At 40.7% G+C, this 25,231-nt stretch overlaps 1 protein-coding gene across 1 annotated transcript in view; it reads left to right on the forward strand.

Moving 5' to 3' along the window:
• IL1RAPL2 (interleukin 1 receptor accessory protein like 2) overlaps positions 1-25,231 on the forward strand; it is a 556,734-nt gene that overhangs the window by 257,521 nt on the left and 273,982 nt on the right.

Consider the following 25,231-nt stretch of genomic DNA (forward strand, 5'->3'; position numbering starts at 1 on the left):
CATATTGTTTGATACTGTTAAAATAAATCAATGAACTTATCAGAATTCTATCGCAAGCGGTGAATAGGAAATGGAAGGAACTCAGCATCTCAGATAGTTCCCTTCCTAGATCACCTGAGCCATCTCATAATCAAGTCACCTCTTTAGACTGTTCCCTATGATCCTCCAGTTTTTTTACCCTGGCTCATTATGGGCTAGTACTTGTACAGCATCCTAGACAGAGGCTCCTCAAATGCATGCATTAAAAAAAGTCATTGTTGGATACTAGAGAGAATGCAGTCCCTTCCTAGGTCCTATGTGCTGTTTGCCTGGCAGCAATACAAACTCAGCTCTAATAGTAATAAAGCTGTTACAAAAGAAAAGAAAAAAGAAAAGAAAACAAGAAAAGCAGCCACTGCCAGAGTAAAGAGAATCAGAGCTTTTCTGTAGGTTACAGTGGCAACTTCGCTTCCTGGGGGACCTACTTGGATCTAGGGCCAGAAAGAGAAAAGCGGCATGAGGATCAAGAAGAGGAAGTCCTGGAGTCACGCTGTGTCGGGACAGGTGGAAAGCAGCAGTAGGAGGAGGAGGAGAATACATCCTTTGTCTCACTTTCTAGTTCTCAATAACTATATAATAAATATTAACACTAAAGACCAAATTTCCTGCATTGCCAGTCTAAAATTGGAATAACCCACTGAAGTCAGTGGAGTTATTCTGGAGTATATCCACATAATGAGGGAAGAGTTGGGCCCTCTCCTGTTACTTATTTGGGGTACAGTGATGCCAGAGGGTCCCCACTGAGATCAAGCCCCATTGTGCCTAGATACTGTACAGACACATAGTGGGAGACAGGCCCTGTCCTGAATTGCTGACAGTCTGGACAAGGCAGGCAAAGGGTGAGGGGGAAATGACTTTCCCAAGGCTACCGATAAGGTCAGGGACTGAACTATGCGTAGAACCTAAGTCTCCTGATTCCCAGTCCAGAGCCCTGTGCCTCTCTCAAAGCTGCTTGCTGTGATCATCCTGCTCTTGCTTGTCTGAATCCTGGATTTTTCATACTGCTAACTTGAGGCATCCATTTATAAACAGCTTTAGCTATTTGTATAGTTGTTCCTGGACAACCAGCTGCTCTGGCTTCCACAGGGCTCAAGCCGTTTGAGGAAAAGTGAGGTCCACTTATTGGTGCAGTGTTTGGACTTCGTGTCTCTTCCCCGTCCTCTGATGCATTCGTTACACATTTGTCCTTGCATCTGACAAAAAGTGTCCCATTCCAAGAGAGCGCGACACTGTTGCCACCTTTCTAAGTGTTATGTTTCTGTTCAGCAGCTCTCGCCCTTGCCAAATCGAATGTTCAGCCAGCTCACTGCAGCCACTTTCTGTATTTCCCAAGGCCTGCTCTCCACTGACCATGAACAAATAGTGTGAGGTGAACTTTGGCAAACTCTCGAGTTCTTAGCATCTTTCCTCCTCTTCCCCCATTCCCTCCAATGAGAGACGGACAGTTGGCTTTGTGCTTGATTTCCAAAACCGTGTCAACCCCAGCACAGTTAGCTGTACTCTCTCTCCCTCTGCTCCTGTGATATTGCAGTGCAATGGAAACCATGATCCATGAATCCAATGTGCCTTGATAATCAGGAGATCGGTGTAAGAGCTGAGATTTTCAAAGGGGCCAAAGAAAGTTGGGCCTAAGAGAACAGGGTGCCTTTCTGAAACTTCCAGCCAATGTTTCTAAAGTACTGCATGTGGGGATATCACAAGTGTTTGTACAGCTCCTAACACAATGGGGACCTGGTCCGTGACTAGGGCTGTTAGGTGTTACAGTAACACAAATAATGCGTAGAAATCACTTCACTTCCATGGCACTAGTCTGGTTAAAACCCTACATGTAACTGTGGAAGTATGGAGGAAAGGGGAGTAGTAGGAAGCTCAGAGCCGCCTTTATAGAGTACACAGAAACATCCAACCATAAAAGATCACCAGAGATTAAACCTGGGCCCTAACCTGGCCTTTTCCTCTCTCTCAGGGAACAAGCTAGGTCCTACGGAATGTGGCTAGGTTCATCTTGAAATCTGAACTTTCCTAATGTTTTTGGGAGTGTTCAGAGGTGAGGTTTTGGGATCTGGTCTTCAGTGGCATCTGAGCGGTTGACTTTGCTGCTGTGGTAGCTTGGGCAGTTCACTTCCCCATCTCATCTCCAGAAGCCCTCTGATGGCCCCACTTCTCTGTCACTTCAAAATGTGCAAGGCCCTCTAAAGCTTTCTGCCCTTGCCCTTGTGTTAGGTGAAATCCTAAATTGCAACACCTTGCCTGGCCTCAAGATTTGCAGTTCTTGCATCAGTACTAATAATGCCTTTCATTCAAGGTGTCCTAGGGCTTTACAAAGGATGCACTAGTAACCCCATTTGTCAGACAGGAAAGTGCAGCATGAAGAGAGTCAGGGCTTAGCTGCAGTTAAGTAGAGCTGGGGTCTCATGACTCATAGTTCCTTACTTTTGGTACTAGAGCATGGCGCTTTCCTTCCTTTTTGCAGGAGCTCAGATACTGTCATGCATGCTGGAGTATAGGCCCTGGAGTGTGTGTTAATGGTTGGGGCTTTGCTGCCTGCTAAAGAGGCTTAATGCCAGGGTGAGCTAGAAAACTGTCAAGTTGTTCTTTGAAGATGACACCAACTGCTGGGGAAAGAAGAAGGGACCAGGGTACAAGTTTTCCAGCTATGAAAATGTGCCTAATATGCTCTGATATTTCCAATGTTCATATATTTTTAGACCCTTCTTTAAATGACAGAGAACATGAAAGGCATTTAATACTTTTCATCATGTGTTTTTGAGAATATAGTTAGCTGCCGTACGTAATTACTTTGGGAGACTCGAAGCCGCAGTATCTTACAGCAGCTAGCATGATATTTTATCCTAATGCAGTTTCCCACGACCACACTTGGAAGAACCATAATGCGCCTCGCAATGGAAACTGTGCTGACACTGTTGTCAGTAATGCACTGCATCTTTTGAGTAACTAACTTTTTATGTGGTGCGGAGTCAGAGATGCATGACTAAAATGACCTTCGGAGATGTCTTCTGTGGAAAGCTGTGAGTTTTGACTGATCAGGGGCAGGTCACAAAGGGACAAAATTCAGTATTTCACTGCATTGTTTTCCTACAAGATGTTCTACTCAACCAGTTACATGGTAAATATACTACTGTCTATCTACAGATGAATCTTTAGTGACCATATAGCTTATCATTCCATGTCTGTTAATTACCAGTAATGGAGCTTGACCTCTCTGGGAGCGATGGATTTCCATTGAAAACCCTTGATGAAGTATTAAGTAACAGTAGGAAGACGACCTGCCAGAAAGCCTGAGTTAAACTTTCAAACAAACCTGAATTGGTTGACCTTCAGGATTATAGTATCAGGCTCATCTCTTTTCTCAGACGTTTGCCTGATGGGAGGGGCTTTTAATGCTGTTATCTTTTAAATGTTGGTAAGAGCACCTGGAAAGCACATCATGGCAGTTTAAAAAAAGTTAATAAATACACCCCTAGGCCCCCAAGGCATCCTCTGCTTCTCTGAGCAGAGGGACCCTGTATAACAGTATAACAGACACTAAGAGAGCATGGGCTTTCCCTTTGCTAGTGGTATGTCCACATAAGAGTCTGTTAACTGCCAGCTGGAGGAGAGAGACATCTGACACAGAAGAAGCTCATACTTATAGCCCAGTAGGAACTGCGTTCAAACCCTACTGATGTCTTATATGGGATTCATTACACCTGCACCCAGTGGATCATTGCTGGAAAGTGCTGCTTATGCAACATGTTCCACAAGTCCCTTGCAGTAACTTTGTTGGTTCTAGATTCTCTGGCTTCTGCTGGGCAGGAGGGAATCGAGACAAGTCTCTGACAGAGTATTTACTCCCTAATCTTTGAGCTCATGGGCCGGTTGTTGGCCATGTTGTTACTTTTTAGATTATTGTATCTTTTCTGGTGCGTGAAAGAAGGGGCTCCAGACTGCTGTGTTTCACCACGTGTAACGTGTGGGGTGTGTAGATTCCCCCCAATCTCACCACTGCTGGCAGAACCCTTTGCAACCAACCACGGGGGAGAGGGCAGTGAGCTTTGCAGACAATTTCTCAGGGATTAATCGGACAGTAGCTTCTGGTCTAGGATGTTTGCCAGGCTCCCCTAGTGCTATTGCGGAAGTTAAAAGCAGAAAAGCAAAAAATTCAAAGACTAGGAATAATGGTTGACTTTTCTCTTGCTATTGATCACAATGCTTGGGAATCCGTGGCTTTTAGGAAGGGTTCCTTTAGCTTGGCTCCCAGCAATGTTTAACATCTATCCTGTGCTTTAGCTGAGCCAAGGAAAACAAAAGTCAATTAAGTTTTAATGGGAGTCATGACCCATTTCAAGTGTTCATTTCCCACCAAATGTCACTGCAAGTATCCTGTGGTAAGGTAGGTGAGCAGCTCTGCAGCAACAGCTCTTTCAATCCCCGTCTTGTTCCATCTGTTTCATTGTATTAAGTTCACACTTCCTGTCCTCCCCTCCAACGCCCTGATCAACTCTGCCTCTCCTGGCTTGCCTACTTCCTGTGCCCCACCAGCTATCCCAGCCTAGTTCACCCCCTAGTCCATTTCATCACCACCTCCTCCAGGATACTGATAAGAAATCAACCAGTTAATGATGGCTGGACCAATGGGCAGGTAGGAATAGTTTGCTCCTATTGTGAACACTATTATAAACAGATCAAGTATGTTTCATTGTATCCTTATCTCCATTTCCGTTTTGATATAATTAATCTGCTTGGATTGTAAACTGTAGATAATATAGGAATGGCAATATACAAAAACCTGTAAGAGAACACTTCAATCTCCCTGAACACACAATAGCAGATTTAAAGGTAACCATCCTGCAGCAAAAAAACTTCAGGTCCAGACTTCAAAGAGAAACTGCTGAGCTTCAGTTCATCTGATTTGACACCATCAGCTCAGGATTAAACAAAGACTGTGAATGGCTAGCCAACTACAAAAGCAGTTTCTCCTCCCTTGGTGTTCACACCTCAACTGCTAGAAGAGGGCTTCATCCTCCCTAATTGAACTAACCTCATTATCTCTAGCCTGATTCTTGCTTGCGTGTTTATACCTGCATCCGATGAAGTGGCTGAAAAGAAAGGTAGGCTTCAAGAAAGCCAGGAGCAACACTTTTCATAGAGAAGGTAATGCGTTCTTCAAGAGTAATCTGAAACCGTTTCTTTTTCCACTCCTAGAAAGGAACAGTTGTCAGCTGTTATCCCTTTATGTGATAAGCATGCAGTGAGGAGGCTCCTATCTAGACCCAGGCAGAAGCGATGCATTAACTTTGGATAATGGGAGGGACATGTATTTTGAACCCACTCCCTGCAAAAAAGGAAATAAAAATATAAACTGTGACAGAAATCGGGGACGGGGGCATGACCCCATGTGACTTTCCACATATCGCTTCTGGAACCAGGGATAATGAAGAGATCAGCGGTAAATTCTTGAATATTGTCAAAGGCAAGGTCTTCTTCAAAGCAGAGGGAGGCCGAAACCAGAACCTCCAGTCTGAACCCCTTCAAATCTGGGTTGAGAGTGAGGATTTGGGATAAGCCTCTAAGTTCATCCCTATGCTACTTTTCCCCATATTAGATCCAAAACAGCGAGGCCTCCTTGCATGAGTTTTCAGCTCAAAATTGTGCACATCTTGTGAGCCCAGCTCTCAAGATTTCAGCATCATCCTACAGGAGCAACAAACTTAACCTAAACATTGTGTGGCTCTTTACCTGAGCACTCTCTTTGGTCCATTTGTGCTTTAAATGTAGGGATGAGCAGACTTTTGTTGTGAATTGCAAACAGGATCTGCTTGGGAGGGTTTGAGAGTTTGACCTGAATATTACTGGTTCTCACTCCATTTATAGCTTGAAAACAGGAGCAAAAAATGGGCAGAGAGGAAAGATGGAGAGGGAAACCCAGGGTGGAAAATGTAGTATATTATAGCAGTGTGAAAAACCAATACAGAGAGACTGAGAGAAAAACATCAGGGGAGGGAAGGGAAGGGAAATTCTAATGGGAAAAATAAATTCAGGTTATAGACATTGAATACAGGGCTCCCAGGAGGTACAGTCAAGCTTTTCTGGAATTCTTCTGTCCCTAACACACAATACAAGTGTCCATTACATTCAGTCAAAAGCACGTTCTTTTCTGCCAGCCTTCAAAGAGCTTTGAGTTTAAACTAGAAGGGGAAAGATTAATGATTTCAAACTAGGTTTTATTAACCCACGGCCAGAGAGGAATGATGGTCTTGTGGTTGCAGCCCTGGACAGGGACTTAGAGGATCTCCATTCAATTCCTGGCTCTGTCACAGACTTTTTGCATGACCTGGAGCAAGTGGCTTAGGCCCTTGTTCAGAACAGCTGTTCAGCACATGTCGAGGATGTGTTTCAATGCTCTTCTGGTTAAAGCTGTCTTCTCCACCCATGACACAGGGCTAATAGAAATATCTTTCACCTGTTTTCTGGGTTTTCTATTTAGACAGTAAACTCTTGGAAGGCGGAATACTTTCATTCATGTTGTGTTTGGGCAGTGCCTAGCACAACGGAGCACCGATTTTGGTTGGGGCCTGTATTGTAAATCCAATAAATAACAATAATAATTTGTAAATTGTTAATGTAAGGTTCATGTAAAGTCCGCCTAACCTTGCTGATGGAGTTTCATTTCCCTTCCTTCCCATGCCTATAGACTATAAAGTGGTTGCACTTTAAATGAGGGAACATAGGTACATTTGGATAATATTGATAAGAAAATGGCAGTTGATTGTCTCTCTTTTATACTATAACTATGAGATTTGTTTGAATATCCTGAATTCCCCAATACTCCCTGTTTACCATCAGCATCTTACAGAGCACCTGTTGTGATAGCTAACATTAGGAGTAAGATGAATATTGACTTTTTTATTTTACTTGTGTTAAAATGTATACTATAAAGAGGTATGGAAAAATGGACTATTTCCTGGGTGTGTGTAGTTGTATAGTAGCCCCAAGTTTTTTTTATTCTAACTTATTAGCATTATAGCCATTTTTAATAAACCAACATCATATAAGAACATAAGAACGGCCATACTGGGTCAGACAAAGATCCATCTAGCCCAGTATCCTGTCTTCTGACAGTGGCCAATGCCAGGTGCCCCAGAGGGAATGAACAGAACAAGTAATCATCAAGTGACCTGTCCCTTGTTGGCCATTCCCAGCTTCTGGCAAACAGAGGCTAGGGACACCATCCCTGCCCGTCCTGGCTAATAGCCATTGATGGACCCATCTTCCATGAACTTATCTAGTTCTATGTCAAATAGATTTCTGACCAGATAGCATATTCTGTGTCATTAATCAGTTCACAGCGCAGGTGCGCTCTGCTTCTGTTATAAATGTCACTGTCCCAAAGCATTGTCAGTGGTATAAAAGCAACTTCCACCATAGTCATATCGCCAAATATTAAGGGTTGTAAGGGGATTGTCATGGTTCATTGTTAGGTGGTATGAAAGGGCCGAATGGGAGGATGTAGAATGTCATATTAGCATAGTTGTTTTGCAAGTGTCAAAGTTAACAAATCTCAATTGACAAAGGCCAGACTAGACCATTTTTTTTAACAAAAGAAAATCACAGTTAAAAGTGCATCCTTAATGGCTGTGGAATTTCATTAGCATGTAAATCCTGGCAATGAATGGTAGATCTATTTTTTTCTCCTTCCAAACGGTTCTATTAAGATAGTCTTCACCATCTGGGCAGGTAAGCCCTGAAAAAGACTGGAATTGGCATAGTTATAAGAGATTCTCTTGGAATTAAGCACAGGAGGAGTTTCCTTTGAAAATTCCAGCATGAGGCTTTAAAAGCACAATGCCAGGTCTAGTCTGAATATGAACTTCTGTTGAAACACATAATGGACTTGGCAAAATCTGAAGCAAAAGTAATACTTGAATGATTCAGCCCATCATTTATGCGAGCGCCCAGGCGCGCACACAACCTCCTCTCCCAACCCCCCGAAGAAATTACTTTTCTCTTGTAAAGCATTCCATTAGGGAAACAGAAAAAATATTCTTAGTTGTAAACTTCCTCAAATAAGAACTACAATCCCTCTATAGACAGCACATTGACTGCATGACTCCCCCTGTGATGATTAAAGCAGTGCAAACACCCGTCCATTTGCAAGTTTTATTGGTTTGCAAAATACAAATGGACATCATAAAGTTCAGTGGCGGAAAAACAACAGTGAAAAATATTGTTCAGGGCTCACAAATGTTGCATCCAGCCACACATGAAATAATTGAGAGTTACAGAACTTGTTCTGATAACCTTTCTTCATAAAGTGGTGGGCATTTTGTATGACTAAATCTAAATGAATGTTAAGGAAAGGTACCGGTAATGTCAGTGACCTCTTTTGTGCTAAGACTGCCAACTGTTGTAGGTTGTGTGATACAGACAACTGTTCATCAGGAAATACACTTGAGGAGACCAACTCATTTGATGTCCTCTGTGAAACGGTAACATTGGGTCAGTACTGATTTGATCTAAATTTGAGCTAGTGACATAGAGGTGAAATTTTCCATCCCCCATTACCATTCTCCTTAACTATCTTGGCTTCTTAATGAACTTTTTATCATTGTATTACATTATACATTTGTCTCACTTGCAAAATCTTCACCTTCACAATTAAATGTGCTATTTGGAAGCCTGGATCCTCCCTACCCTAAACACATTTTATTTCTTCTTTCACTTTCAGTGTCTTTTAGAATATCTATGAGTGCTCTTTTAGACCTTTACCACTTTCTCCTAGTTCTTCAGCATAAATTCACATACGCTGTGAAAATCTGGTTTCTAGTTCTGACTCTTCTATTGGCCTGTTAGGTGAGCGTCAGCAATTAACCTCACTGCCTGGTGCCTCAGTTTCCCCATCTGTAAAATGGAGATAATGATACTGACCCAAAGCACTTTGAGATCTGCTGATGAAAAGTGCTATGTAAAAGAGAGGTATTATTATAATTACTACTTCTTTCTTAGGGTGCTTCTATGGCCACCTTTGCTGTAGTATCTGAGCATCTCACAATCTTTGCTGTAATTATCCTGTGAAGTAGGGTGCTGCCATTATCCCCATTTTACAGATGGGGAACTGAGGCTCAGAGAGGTCACACAGTAAGTCTGCAATGGCTCAGGGAAATGAACTCGATCACACAGTTCCCAGGCTAGCACCTTAACCAATGGACTGTCTGTCCATTCTACTACTATCTATGTTGTGAAGTGGCACCTGCAGAGTTAACTGTCAAGATGCATCATGGAGACATTGGTAGCAACTCCACAGTTAAGTCTGAGGTACCACCAGGACTCCTATCTGAGTCACCCTTTAATGACTGAATTTACTCTTCATATTTGGCACATCAGATCTTCAGAGCACAATTGGGTTTTTTAATGTGACTGGTTTTTTTTTTGAAGTACTTGCTAACTTTTGCTGAGGAAAAATTAAAAACTTGAGTTGAGATTCTGGATTGAGTGGGTAAAACACAATTTTAATCTCATTCTTTTCCCCTTCCCTAGCAGACACTTGACCATGGCAGAAGAGGCAAGTTTGGCTTGCTTGGTTTGAGAGGGATGAGACTGATGATAAAGCTGTTGTAGGTTAATGCCACGCTCAAGTGCAGAGCCATGTGTTCATGGGAACTTGTCCAGCATCAGTGTTAGGTTTGACTCTTGCTGTGACTGTAAGTCGTTCACTTTCACCAATTAATAAAATGCAAATGTAATTAAATGCTTAAGGAATGTGTAGTTAAATCATCACACACGTGTACATAAATTGTGCTGACCCATTTTACTGTGAAACATATCCTTCTTTATTATTATAAATGAATCTCTAATCCAGCTCATGCCAACTCTAAATGAATGCCATTCTTTTTCATTAGGTAGCTCTTTAAAATCGATAATGTTTTCTTTTAAGGGAAAGCTTTGGCCGTTACTAATTTAAATCTCATTAACTTCTGACTTGATTTTCTGAGGTTCAGTTTGAACAACAATTTTTCATTTAGATATGAAGCTACGGGTGACATGTAATTTCATTGAAAAACCCATGGTAGGCAGGAATAATGTTAGGCTAGCAGTAGTTTAGAAAGCATGAAGTGTGGACTGTTTTTGTGTGAGGTTTATGCTTGTAATCCCCCTAGCATGTAGCATCCATAAGTCAGTGGAACATCTATTCCCTAGCAGCCCAAGCTGCAAAATCTCTTTTTACTGCCAAATATTCCCGATTTGTGTTTGAGAGAGAGAGAGAAGAATGATGGATCCGCTATGCGATCCACATAGTAGATCCACCAGTCCTTTGCCCCTGCCCTCCTTCCAAACCATGCCCCCTACACTTTGGTCTTTCAGTTGCAGTGGGACCCTGCTGAGATATGTCCCATAATTCTGAGACGTTACATACCCTCTGTATGGTACCAGGAATCTTATCCATACCTGTGCAGCAGAAGCAAACTTATACAGGGTCCTTCGGTCTGCAGAGTAGGTTTTTCCTCTTTGAAGAATGACTCGCAAGTGGCAGTACTAATAGCAATCGTGTCTTTAATAAAGCTTTTTGCGATCTTAAGCTTGTAGCTCATCACAAATGAGGTTATATTTTCCGACATTCATTACCTAGGGCACACTGATCCATCCTAGAGACAGAGAAACTTCAGCTCTCATCACTTTTGATGACATATTTTTGAATATTTGGTTTTAAACTATGGCAAAAAATTGTATTATAAAGAGTTATGCTGCCTTAGGCAGGCTGTCATGGAGACTGAAAATTTAGCACAGCTTTTCAAAATATCAGTTGGCTGGAAGGGTAGTTCTGGCACCCTATTATTTCCCTTGCATAAAAATTAACACATCACAACCACTGGTTACTTTCAGTGATGTGGAATCAAATGCCTCTTAAGAGAGATTATAAAATGAGATTTGCAGAAGCTTAGAAGAATTCTTAAAATTGACAGCTTGACACAACATGATTTCAAATTATGCGAAATCTGACATAAGCATGTGTATGCTGTTTGCAAGGAATTCTTTTCAAAGTCATCATGTTGGAAATATTTACAATGAAGGAGTAATAATATATTTAATATGCAAATCATTTTAATTGCATTTATTACACTGTCAGGCCTAAGATGAAATATCATTTCTTTCACAAGTGACATGAAAAATTACAGAAAATGATTGCTTTCATGTCACTTGTATTTCAATAATTAAAAAAAAAAGAATCAAGTGTTTTCTCCATCCGTGGAGAAGTTCTTCTGTCTCAGCAATTTTCCTTCAAAAGAGTTTGGCTGACATTTACAATTTTTTAATTTTCTAATTTATATCCCTATTTACGTCTCTTTCTCTCCCCTTTCCCAGTGTTACAACATAGATGTGCTTCCAAATCTAGTAGGGCCTGACTCTGCAAGGTTGCAGAACACGCTCAACTCCTGCTGACTTCAGTGGGAGTTGAAGGCTGGCAATACCTCATAGGAAGCAAGCAGCACCTTTTAGAACTGGACCTGTTGTCTATAAATGAGACAGCTGATCCTGCTGCCATTGAATTAACCGGGAGTTGTTCCATTAACCTTAATGGAAGCAGAATTAAAGCCTGATTTTTGTAGCACAGAAACGTGTGTATTTTCCAATTTGTTATATTCCTTTCTGAAACTTCAGCGCCTTTTCTCTGAAAGAGCCACAAGCTTGAGGCTCAGAACTACTTATCTAACCTACCCACGCTAATAGCCATCCTCCTCTTTCCCCCAAAATACATGCCCTTAATCAGTCATTTCCACTTCCTTCTACTCAGTTGAGAACTTTATATGATTGTGCTTGCGTTAAGAACCAAGAAGTGAAATGTATTAGAAACTGAGCACTCCCCTCTCAGTGTCCAAGTGAAGTGTGGCTAGTCAGTATAAATGGTGAAAAGCAAATTATATTATTAAAACTGACAGAATTTTTTTCAATCGCCTGGATTATCAGGAATACAAGTAAATAGTTTTTAAAATTTTATTTTCATCATCTTTTTAATTTGAGCAATGAGGCCTCAAATAACAACTCAGTGACTGATGCCGCAACTGCAGAATAAAACCCCAGATAATGGGCTGGGATGTATAATGAATGAAACCTTAAAAAACAAGTGCTTGTATGGATATAAAGAATCCCATGGTACTTTTCACAAGCACTGGGTTTGGCCTGGTGTCCTAAATTTAAATGCCCCCTCCTCCTCCTCTTCCCCTTCCCCTGCTGCACAGTATACTAACATCCTAACCTCACAGAGGTGGCTCCATGCTTTGTAAAGTGCTTTGGTATCCTTTGGGGTGAAAGGAGCTATATAAATAAAATAAAATTGCTGCTGTTTGTTTTATATTCCTGTGAGCTAGAAACAACTTATGTATTAATAAGTGTAGTTAGTCATTTTTGCTTTACTAATAAATGATACACTCCAGCTGCCAGTCTTGTCATGTGGCTCGTTAAGTTATACAAGCGTGTGAAAGATGTCATATATATTTAATAACTATTGCCGTTGTTGGAGGAGGGCAGAAAATGCCAGAAGCATGATTATGATAGTGCATATGTCTTTGAAAAGAACAAACCCTAACTAGCTAAACAATCAGATACATGTACTATACGATGTATTTGGGAATATGATACAGAAAACATACTGTACTGGACATTGAACAATTATACAGGCCAATATGCAAATATTTATTGCATGGTGGGTCTAATTAAAAGACACCAAAGGCACCAGTTGTTGTTCTGTAGTAATGGTCCAAACCAGTACAGATTGGGTTTTTTTTTCATATCCATAAAGCATCTTTGTACTTAAGTTTGAAAGGTTTTTAATTTAGATTAAGGAAAACAACAAGAAGGAACATAAGTATCCACAAGAGAGAGCACTGTGAATGGTTGGCTATGTCTGCACCACATGCTAGAAGTATGATTCCCCCGCTTACATACATGTCCTCAAGTTAACTCTTATGGACTAGGTGAGTATGACTAGCAGTGTAGCCGCAGGAGCATGGGTAGTGGCAGCTGAGTACACACCCACTGGTTGCAGGTAGGTCTGTACTCCACATGCCTAATCTGTGCCTCCCGCTACCTGTGCTACCCCAGCTACACTGCTATTATACTCAGGCTCTCCGAGGTAGCGCAAGTATGTATGTATGAGCAGAGGACTTTCACTCCTAGCTCACAGGGTAGACATAGCCTTAGTGTGTCCTTTTGTAACAAACTGCTGCCATTTTGAGAACAAAATGGCTACAGTCTCAGCACAGGTAGAATTCTTAGACATTTAAAGGTGCAGTACACAACAAAGTACAATATACCTATTGCAAGTTTGAGAGCTGATGCTGTAGTGTTTACTACAGACAAATCATAATGGTACAACCTATATCATACTTTAAAGAAAAATATATTCTGAAAACGTACTGACCATATATTGTAAATGGAAAAGATACATTGGGTACAGAACATAAAATTACATTGTAGGTTGGCGGATACAGCTTTTATATAGACCTGTATTTTGAAATGTTTCATGACAATACAGAAACATCATTTTCCACAGTGATTTTCCTTCATATTTCCTACCATACATTTTAATAATGTCTTACAACTGGATAATTTTGTGTGTAAAACTTGTATATTCGTTAAATTTGTAACATCTTCTATGTCTTATTCTGAAGCCACTTGTGTGTTTAGAACACATTATTGGCATTTACTTTTTGATCAAATAATCCTCTAACAATTCCATTCCCTATTGTCCAATAAAGGCTAATATTGCTTTAATTTGTAAGCGTTCAGTCTTAGGAAATGAAATTATACATGTTCTGTCGCTGTGAAAGGGAATTTCAGATTTAAATTCTACTGCATACATGCAGCTAATGGATTGAAATGAGAGAGAAAATTACAACTTAGGTTGGATCTTGGGTCATCACCTTTTCAAGCAAAGGTCTACCTGTCATGCAAGTGGAAATGCTAATTGGCTGACTGACACTGAAATTATCTCTGCCAGATGATGGAAGGAATGGCATGAACAACAGTAAAATTGTAAGTGTGATTAAAGATTCAAAGTCAAATGCTTAGTGACAAGGAAAAAGACTGGAGTTAGTTGAATTACTCATCACAAATAAATTCAGATGAATATAACCTCTGGGTTTTTTCCTGTTCATGAACAGATCCTAATTTCAACTCATGTATTGGTTTTCCCCAAATATTCACCAAATAGTTTGTGAATGTACAGGATGAAAATTGTTGATCCAAAGTGTTCACCCTACCTACTGATATGGGACTGGTTGCCTAGGTCACATGGTATTGTTTTCGCTCCCTGGTTGGATGGCTGAAACCTTTAAAGCAGGAGAATAAGGAATAGTGATAATAAGCAACATATAGGACATAATGAAAAATGAATAACTTTGCTCCCATGCAGATACGGGTTGTCATATGAAGAATTAACCATTTCCAATGCATTCCTCTGAACAGCAATCCATATACATGAATGTTTACAAATAACTCGTAAAGGACCTGAATGTAATTGGACTGAACAGGAATTTGGGATTAGAACAAATGCTCACGAACAGGTGTCCCGCTGCATAGCTGACTAACATTTTCTACCCTGTCCACAAACACCATATTGCTGATCCACAAGGCTTAAGTGGTGCAGAATGCTCATAAGCCCTCAACAAAGGGATGAGAGAAACGGCATAAGCTGTTCCAACAGTCACGGATCCCTGGCTCCCTCCAACTCATCCCTGTTTCCTCTCAGATCAGGACAGAGGTGGTGTAAAAGCCATGATAGTGGATCTATGCCACTGAAGGTTTCCTCTAGGCAGGTAATGGAGTTACACCAAATGTGAATTTTTGGTCCCATATATTCAACAGGGAATATGCCTCCCTACACTAATCCAGGTTCCAGGGGAACATGCTCTACCCCGAATGATCATTCAACTCAAACTATCCATACAGTCCATAGAGAAATAGAAAATAAACTGATTAGTTGCATAAAGAATAGTCCCTCTGCCCCAGGAGACAAGGAAATTAATAGTTTCACTCTCCTCTCATTTTAAATTCTTATTATTACCCGCTCCCTGGGACTGTATTGTTTCCTGCTGAGAATAGTAGGCAGTGTATATGGATCTTCCTAATTATGTGATTACCTGAGACTGCAGCTACCTGATCTGGGACCTAAGTTTCCATTTGCTTTACCTTCAGTAAGGTTATTCAAAGGGACTCTAATGGAAAGAGGCTCGTCCATTATTGAAATGAATTCAGCTTTGTTTCCAAAGTTTGTATAATGCCAACAAATTGAAATGGGATAAATGAACCGCTCCTCCTTGGGTACATGTGACTGGCTGGAGAATATCAAATCTAGTGCAGAGGATCTGCATAAAGGGACGTCATACAGTTAGCAACACTTACAAAAATAACTGTCTACACCTCCAGTTATAAGAGTACATTCCCTGGTATTGAACCTTGCCTGGAGTTTTCAGAGAGAGTTTCTATTCTTAATGACACTTGAATATTTTCAGGCTGCTATTCTTATTTTCTCGTTTTTTTTTGTTTTTATGGTTCATCTGGTCCTTACAATTGCTCTGATCACCCTTTCTTTTACTCTGGAAAAGAATACAAGAAATATTAGCATCTCTCTCTAGTTTGGCCAGTGATGTTGGAGTGCATAAAAGCGGCAAAGAGATCGTTGGGCAGATTGAGTGAGGAATTATCTTTACTACATTTGCTTAAATTTACATTTTGTAGGACTGAGTCACTAGTGATCACTTGACATGCTGAAGGCTGTCTTTAGAATGAAGAATACTAACGGCTTCTTCAAAATGAAATTTTAAATTATGATAGGTGGCGTCTCAGCCAGGCATCTCATAAAAATTCTAAGATACCTAAGGAGCCTCATGTTGTGCCCCAGGTGTTAGAATTCAATGTCTAAAATAAAAAGTTGTGCACTCTAATTCAGTTAAAAGAAACGGATGATTGAGGATTTTTGTAATAAACCAGCTTGAAGTTTTATAGTAAGTCATTTCTGGACTAGAGCTGGGTGAATAATGCAAAAATGTATTCATAAAATATTCATTCAGATTGTTTATTGAAGTCCCTTCAGCCATGTTTGCCCTGCTTTGGAGTATGCTTTCCATGAACATTTGAGATCTAGTTTATGGAAAGCAAATTCAGTATTCTCACTGGAAATTTTGGTTGTTCATCCAGTCAAGGCAGGGAGGTTCTGTGAACAGAACAAGATGCTATATTGATAGGATCGTTTTTTCATTGTGAAGAATGTGCTCTATTATGTGTGAACAGAGCCTGGGCCAGGGCCGGCTCCAGGCACCAGCTTATCAAGCAGGTGCTTGGAGCGGCAACTCCGGAGCAGGGTGGCAATTTCAGCTATTCGGCGGCAATTCGGCGGAGGGTCCTTCACTCCTGCTCGGAGCAAAGGACCTCCCACTGAATTGCCGCCGATTGTGATGGCGCCTTTTTTTCTTTTTTTATAAGCTGTTTGGGGCAGCAAAACCCTTGGAGCCGACCCTGGCCTGGGCAATACATATGTTTTTTAAAAATAGTTCTAGGTCTCATCGCTCCAACACAGTGTGTCTGATTATCGTGATACCTTCCAAAATCAAATCAAATCCTTCTTTAGGCATACAGTACAGAAAGGAAATATCTGGTGGAAAGAAGTTGTTTTAGAAAATTACAGAGGCGACCCAAAACTGGGCTTTGACTAGACTGGCATTTGAACCTGCACTGCTGAGTCACTTTGGGGACTTCATAAAGTATACAAAAACATAAGGAAATGAAACATAGTCCCTTATTTCTAGGTGACCTAGCTGTGTAGTTCTCAGTGCGCCTTTTACATTGTTTGATAGTGTTGTCAGCCATACAGAGGTGAGCCATAAAACTAAATATTTTAAAACAACCAACTAAACATACACAAGCTCTAACCTCTCTCTCATTTATTTTAACATACCAAACGGGGAACTGATTACAAGATTAAAACCGTCCCATCTGTTAATTTGGGATGCAGATCTGCATTTTAAACTGCTGCTTTTTGGCTCTCTCTTTTTTTTTTTTTTCTTCCATTGCTAAGGATACAAATCAGCTCAAGGCCAACAGCACAGAGTCAGAAGGAGAGTTCAGTTCAGGTCGATCTGTCTCCGGAACATCTGATTTAGAAGAAGAAGAAGAAGAGATTGTTATGAGACCAGCCAGAGATTCCCTTTCCACAACACAATGTATTTCCGAACTCCCTGTCTCAGGCACACTTTTACCTGCCAGTTCCCATTGGCTTTTCTCTCCATCAGCAAGTATTCTTGAAAATCCCTGTGACAAAATGCCATGTGAAAAGCTGGCATCGGAGCCATCAATTTGCCCAACAGGTCTGACAAGTGCTACTATACGAAATGTCCTTGGCCAGTAATGTCTACTGACCCTACCGCTATATTTTATTTTTCAAAAGGAATTTCCAAGTTCGGATCTCATGAATATGCACAACTCCCGGAAGCTGAGAATTCAGTGATGCTCCAAAGCTGGACTTTGATTTTCAGATTGGTCATGTGTGTCTAATATGTGCTGCCTTTAGCATGTTGCATAAAAGATTAGATTGCTCCTAGCCCTGCATGATTGCACAGGTGGGGACAGAGTAGGCACAGGAAGGAGGCTGCCTCCTCATTTGGACCCAGGGCGCTGTGTGTTTTACAACCCCAAATGGAATTTTGGGTCTTCAGCACAAGGGCTGGTTGAAAAATTTCTCTCAAATTTTTAACCAGCATGGAACTTAGTTTTCAGTTATGCTAATTTTGCAGGAAGTGTTTGATTTCTTTGAAATTGAGTTTTCATTGGAAATGTCAAACGCTTTCATTTCGTTAAAATTTCCCTGAAAGGAAAATTTGCTTTATTTTGTTTTGTTCCCCAACCCCCTGGATTCAACACCTTTGAAAAATCAGGCCCTATATATTTTTCCTTGTCAGATCTCTCTCCTTTTGTGATAGTTAATCCCATATCTCTAGCAACTCTTCACTCCATAAATATAAAGACCACTTCCTGCAGCAATTACCAGACTTAAACAATCATATTAAGTAGCCGCCATAAAATTGTGTTTGAACTTTAACTAAGGACTGTCATTATTGGGCAACTTATTTTGACAGATTCCTTTTGTGGCCACTTAAAACATTTCATTACTGTCGTCTTTTCCTTATGTGTTTAAATGCGATCATCTAAAAGACTAATATGTTGATGAATTTAGCATTTATTTCTCTCTCCTGTTACTAGTGTAAAGGCTGCTCCAAACAATTATCCAGCTTCTTTCTCTGCTTGTGCTATGTATGTGTATCTACAAGCACAGAACAATTTTTTCAAACATGTTAATTATTCCAATTTTATCTGACAAATTTAAAATATTTCTCTTTTCTAGACTGAGCATTAATATTAGGAATGTGAGCAGTTTTGCATTCTTATGGTTTGTTCTCTTGTCAAAAACCAGAATTAAACTTCTGAAAAATCTTTCATGTAAATTTTGGTCCTTTTTGTTCAAATGTGACGTTTTAGATGAAAAAAAATTTCAGCCACCCTGTCTGGGCAGATGTGTCCATTTCTGTGCCCTGATTGACTGACCGTACGATCTCACTCAATGTGAACACTTGCATGTGTGAAATTAAAGTGCATTCTTTCTGAATGCCGCAGCGTTGGAATTTTGCAGCATTTGCACCGTTTGAGATTCACAAACAGTTGTACCAGTAAAACTCAGTTGCTCAGTTATACACAAATGGGGGTGAGCACGAGTGAGCTCCAAGCTTTTGGCGGGTAAGGACTGTGTTTTGGTTTTCTGTTTGTACAACACTTAGATCAAGGAGGGTTCTGATCCAGACCTGGACTCCTTGGACTATCATACTACTAATAAAAACTATTATTCAATTTTAAGTTCAAATAGGTTGTTAAAGAAAAACTTTTGCATAATTGACCCAACTCTAATCCTAGCAAAGGTACTTTTTTTCCCTAAGAAGTATAGAAGGTGGATCTCTAAAAATAATCATCTTATAGGGATATATTTTTTTCATTTATTGTATATGTGTCCCTTTCTGTTGAAATGCAATTTCAGATGAGACTATAGTCAGAATTAAAGCCAATATTACTTGAAATAAAAATAGCATCAAACTGTAGCTCACTAAATCACGTCTGACCAATGCTGCATAGAAATGAAACATCACTGATTTCTATCGCTCGGCTATTGTGTTTCCTCCTCTTTTCCTCACTGCTTGACATGTCTGGACTGGCACCTCTCTTCTGGTAAAGGCAATATCTTGAATGCTCTTAAATGCCACCAGTGAAGCCTTTTGTTGTCACTCTTTCCTTTTCCCCTTTAGCTCTTGACCAGCTACTTGTTAATTTCACTGATCATAGCTATGATTGCTGTTCTTCAACAAAGGAGCTTTAAGATGGGTTGTTCTCAAGCTGTACAACCCAAAGCCCAAGTTCCTCAGTGCACAGAATACTTCCTCTTAAATAGCATCTTCTAAAATCCTGGGACTAGTCACGTCCCTTCTCTGTTTTCCCTCCCGCCTTCTGTCTATTTAAATTGTAAACTCTTTGAGCAGGGATAACATCTCTCTACATATCAATACAGCCCTGTAACAGGGTGGCACTCATCTCTCATGAGCACCGCCTTGTTCAAGTGCACCTCTTTAGTCTGCAGTGACCACTTCTGGCAGCTTCTAGCTCAGGGATCGGCAACCTTTGGCACGCAGCCCCCCAGGGAAATCCGCTGGTGGGCCAGGCCAGTTTGTTTACCTGCATGTCCACAGGTTCAGCTGATCGCAGCTCCTACTGGCCACAGTTCGCCATCCCAGGCCAATGGGGGCTGCTGGAAGTGGCGGCCAGTACGTCCCTCAGGAGCTGCGATTGGCTAAACCTGTGGACATGCAGGTAAACAAACCAGCCTGGCTTGCCAGCGGATTTCCCTGGTGGGTTGTGTGCCAAAGGTTGCTGATCCTTTTTCTAGTGACTCAGCCCTCCATCCAACTCACACAGTCTGTATGGAACAACTCAAACAGACCCCTGCCCTGGTATTAGTGAAACAAAGTCTTTAAGCGCTCTTGACCTTGATAGGGGGCTGGGCCCCCAGGATTTCTCCCTAGAGACTCTTCACCCACTTTGGTCTGTTCTAACCCCAGCTCTCCAGTGCGGCCTCTTAACAGTTCAGATCTACTTCAGGACGGTTATCACTGTCCAATTGTAGGCCACTTCCCCAGTGGTTTATTAGAGGGGGCGGGCCTGGACCGACCCACTAGTCCAGGTTCCAGCCCAGGGACCTAAGAATAGCAGCCACATGCTCCCATGTCCCTTTAACTAAACTGCTTTCAGTTCCCTGGGTCACTTCCCCACATCCCCTTCACCTTCACATATGCTTCACCTTTACTGTAGGGCATACAGCAAGTCCCAGCAGCCAGCCTGGATCTCTCTCTTGCTCCCCTAGTCACTGCTAGCAACTGCTCTATCCATGGTTTAATGGTTCCCTTCAGCTAGCCAGGAGCACCAGCTGCACTCCTCTGGTTCCAGCAAGGAACTGCCTATCTCTGGCTCTGCATCTTGTTTTGCATGGCTCTGCAACCCTCTGATTGGCTACTCTCTGCAGCCTTTCCCTGATTGGCTGTCTCCTGCGCAGTCTACCTAGGCCTCTTGGAGGATTTAGCTCCACAGCTTCTTTCTGGGATGGGTGTTGTGGAATTCTGAGGCCTCCAGAACCCCATCATAAGCCCCAAGCAAAATGGTTCCCATTGTTGGCTGGGGTTTTCAGACAATAGTAAATAAAAATATTACTTTTATTTCAGAAGAATGTTATTCTTACCAAATAGTTAAAATCAAATGTGTACTGTTTTCTTCTGTACTGCATTAGTGTGTGAGCAATAACAAATGCAGTAAATTAGCTAGTTCATTCTTATTTATTTATTTTTTAGTTTACTTGAATTTAAAATTAGATTTCAGATAACTAGGTAGACAGACGTGTATAAGAATCCTATGGTATAAATTGCTCTGCATGAGAGGACCTTACAAAAATGAGTACAGGCAGATTCCACAATGCAAAAATTATTTATATGACAGGAAGCAGAAAGACAAATTACTCAGAGACTATGTACATGCTCTTCTATAATTGCTCATAAATTATTATGGTTCATGTAAAATGCACCCAGATTCCCTAGACCACTAGGTATATTTAAAATAACAATCATGTTAAATTACTAGAAAATGGAGGAAATTCAATACACATTGTAGGATGATTGCTAGCACAAAAATACAGGAAATTGTTGGCAGCAAAGTTGATTTGTAATTCACTGTATATATTTAAAGTCTTCCCTTTCACTTCACTATTGAAGGCATCATCCAGTTCTTCATTATGGGGATAACATTAGGCTATGTTGATTGGATCTGGTCTGTAAACAATTTCACTAGAGAAGCAACTAGAGCTGGGATCTTCAGAAGACTCTAAGGGGTTCAGGTGTCAAATACCATTGAAAGCCAGTGAAAATTAGATGGCAAACTCCATTAGGCCTGCATGCATGCATTAGGGATTACAGCCCAGTTCTGGAAGGGACAGGAAATGAAACAGAAATAAAATTTGCTTTATTATTTAAAAGACGATAAAACAGTATCACCTACATGAAAGAGAATTTGGAATAATAGCTCGTGTCTTTCATCTCTCATTGACTTCCATTCCCTGAGTTGGTGCTTGCAGAAAATTGACTTAAATCAGATCTAACGTATAGCCAGCCAACAGTGACTAATGTAGTGCATTGTACAGAATATTGCAATGGGAAGTGGAAGAAATTGATTTGACTTATGGAACTGTCGGATCTCATCTCTCTCCTACTCCCTTTCTTCTGTCCACAAGTGTTTCCCTTGTTTAAAGTAAACCAGAAAAGCTATTAAATTGTCATTCCAAACAGGCCACACTCTTCCCTCCTCTATATTTCATGCCAGAGACTGTTCCATGTAGAAGTAGGAAATGCTGTACTAAACTAAGTGATCTTTAAAAGGCCCTCACCTCACCTGGTGAGAAAGAGACTGGTTTTGGCAGGTGATCAGTTCCAGAGGAGCAGTAGGGGAGGCAGCCTCCCCAACAGGAAACCAGCCCTAATTATGGGCCTTTAGAGTCATGTTCTCTGTGGAACATGGAATCAGCACGCAGCAGGTCCAGCTCCTCAGAAGAGACTTGAGACTAGGTAAATAGCTGGATTGTGATCAGCCCATATGAGACCCTTGTAATTCACGTTTATTATTTTATGAATGGAAAATGGGACTGTACTGGAAGGCATAGTTTGTAGTTTCGGTGCATGTCACTGGCGCTCTGTGAAAGGAAATATGCAGCATTTGTTGTGCTCTCAGTATACTCTCACTGATCTGAATGCTGAAAAGATATTTTAACGAACTCTCTTTATTGTTGTACGGCAAATATCTAAAATGCACCTGCGTAGCAAGTTTACCATTGACTTGAATGGGCTTTAGATGAGGCCCTTCTTAAGAAGTGGTAGATTATTGGGTTGGAAAGAATACATGTCATATACATTTATTATATAGCACAGCGCCTTTCCTGGCTTTTCTTTATTGTCATTCATTTTTTTTCTCCTCCCTGCTGTGAACATACCCCATAGTGAGAGCAAGCCCGACACAAATGATGGCAAACTTAGTTGATGATAATAGAGCGTCCAACTCTGCCTTAGCAGCTCCAGTCATTTCTAATGACTGCTTTGAGAATGCTCCAGATTAATCTAACAATTCATACACTTCAGTGATTGACAGCAGAGCAAGGAGAAGAATTCCAGCTACATATAAGCTTAGGCAGCCTGACCTAGATTTTAGCCTCCCCGGCTACATAAGAGGAAGCATTCTTGATTATGCTTTTTAACATGAGGAAAAATAGGGGGGGGAAAGTCATCTTCTGTTTGATTAGTCTTTCTTCGATAATTAAGATTTAGTCCATGCTCACTGCAAGATCTTTTTTCTAAATGTCATCAAATGTTAGAAGCCCTATTATAAATCATTACCTCATTTTCACTCAGTTCTTGACATCTCTCTGCTCTCCATAATTAGCATCTAATGGAATGCTCCTTTAAGCTAATTGGCTATCTAGCTGAGGAAACGAACCGAAGAACCCCCACGTGGGCAGAAACAATGGCATGATGTGTCACATGCACAGACATCTCCCCTTCCCCTGCTGCTTCTGGCGTCCGACTAGTCTGATCACTGTTGCTTCTGGCGTCCGACTTGTCTGATCACTACTGCTTCTGGTGTCCGACTAATCTGAGCCCAGTTGCAGGTTTGTTCTATGTTGTATTTGGATAAAATTAGAGAAAAAAATGAGTCTAGTGTAAAGTGTATTTTGCTTTCCTTTTCCTTTTGATTCTCAGATCCTGAGCTGGTGTAAACTGTCGGAGTTCCATTGGCTTCACTGGAGCTATAACAAATTTATAGATTTATGACCAATAGTGAGACAATATTGTTTTAATAATAATAGCTCTTATATAGCATTTTCATCCATAGATCGCAAGGTGTTTTACAAAAGAGGTCAGTATCATTATTCCCATAATGGAACATAATCCAGGTCTCCCAAATCCCACTCTACTGGTCTCTCCACTAGGCCATAATGCCTCCCACTAGCTTATTGTTTCTTTGTACTTGTCTGTCTACATCCATCTGTTTTCCGACATACTTAAATTGTAAGCTCTTTTGAGCAGGGATTGTCTTTTTGTTCTCTGTATGGGCAGCACCTAGCACAATGGGGTCTTGGTATATGATTGGAGTTCCTCGGTACTTCAGTAATGCAAATAATAAATAATACTGATACCAGCTGAGGATATGTCCCATAGTATCTCCAGATTATTATACTAGTAGCTGCTGTAGGTAAGTCTCAGCCAGTCTTGTTCCTTTGTAACTTGGCTATGAACTACCACTTGACTTGACTCACACTGCATTATTCTAATGTGCTTTGCAAAGTCAAACTAACTTCAACTTTCAATTTAGAATACGAGAGAGAGGGAGAAATAACCAAAAAGGGAAAATATGCCTTCAAGTGAAAATGGAAAATATATGAATTGATAAGGTGGAGGTAAAGAATGCTTAATGTTTGTTTCAGTTGTTCAGGGAGGAGCTAGTGGACATGGAAGCGCTGAGAGACAGAACAAAAATAATTGAAAATGTCTTGACAGAAAGAGCAAAAAAAAAAAAAACCCTTCAAAATTCAGTTTCAGAAGCTGCATTTTCAGATTTGGACTAAGTTCTAAGTGCAAACCTTTTTCTAGTACCTTTAAATTGTGACTCTCCTCTGAAAAATGAGACTGTAAGAATGTGATCTTCTTACTCACCTGATATGCTTTGTGTGTATTCAGAGTCATAAAGGTCTATTTATTTTTACTGTGGTCAGCTTTGCTGAACCAACATACAAGAATATTTACTGCTTATGCATAAATGATAGAATTATTAACTGATCCAAAGCTCATGGACTCATTTTGAGATCCCGGCAAATAAACAATTTAAGAAATGGCTTTGTACGTTCCTTTAGGAAGGTAATGAAAAAATAATAGTTAATGGGTCAGAGCAATTAGAGGTATGCATGAAATAAAGAATACCTGGCAGAGTAAATGAAAGAAATTAACATTTACTGTATAGCGATGGGTATTGGATACACTCAGAAAGAGGCCACATAGTTACAAAACACAGTCAGGCCTTCGGTTGATGAAATTCAGTATGGCTACGTGGAAGTCAATGGATCTACCCTGAAATATATCAGTTGAGGATATATACCAGCTGGCCTGTGAATGATATCCATCCTGATGTAATCCCATTGAAGTCAATGGAATTACATAAAGGATAAATTTCTGATCCAATGTACCTACGTTAGGCATCAAGCAGCAAATTGTGGACTGCTGCGCCCTTGCAAAGCCCTGTTGATTGCAGTCAGCCCCTATGCAACCAATTGCTGGATTTGGACCTTAATGTTTCCCATTACTAGAGAAGATTGTCGTGAAAGAGATTGAGAAGTGGTAGTAAATTGAATTTTTTAAGGTGAATTATCAAAGCTACAGAGCCTGGAAATCCAATTTAAAGAAATTTTAACCAAAGAACATAATCTGACATCAAAAGGACCCTGGCCACATCTTCTCCATTGCTCTATTAAGAATGATTGCATTGCACAGCATACAGTAAATGTATCCTACTTCAT

Source organism: Gopherus evgoodei, chromosome 9 (assembly GCF_007399415.2).
Source record: "Gopherus evgoodei ecotype Sinaloan lineage chromosome 9, rGopEvg1_v1.p, whole genome shotgun sequence".
NCBI classification, from domain to species: Eukaryota; Metazoa; Chordata; order Testudines; family Testudinidae; genus Gopherus; species Gopherus evgoodei.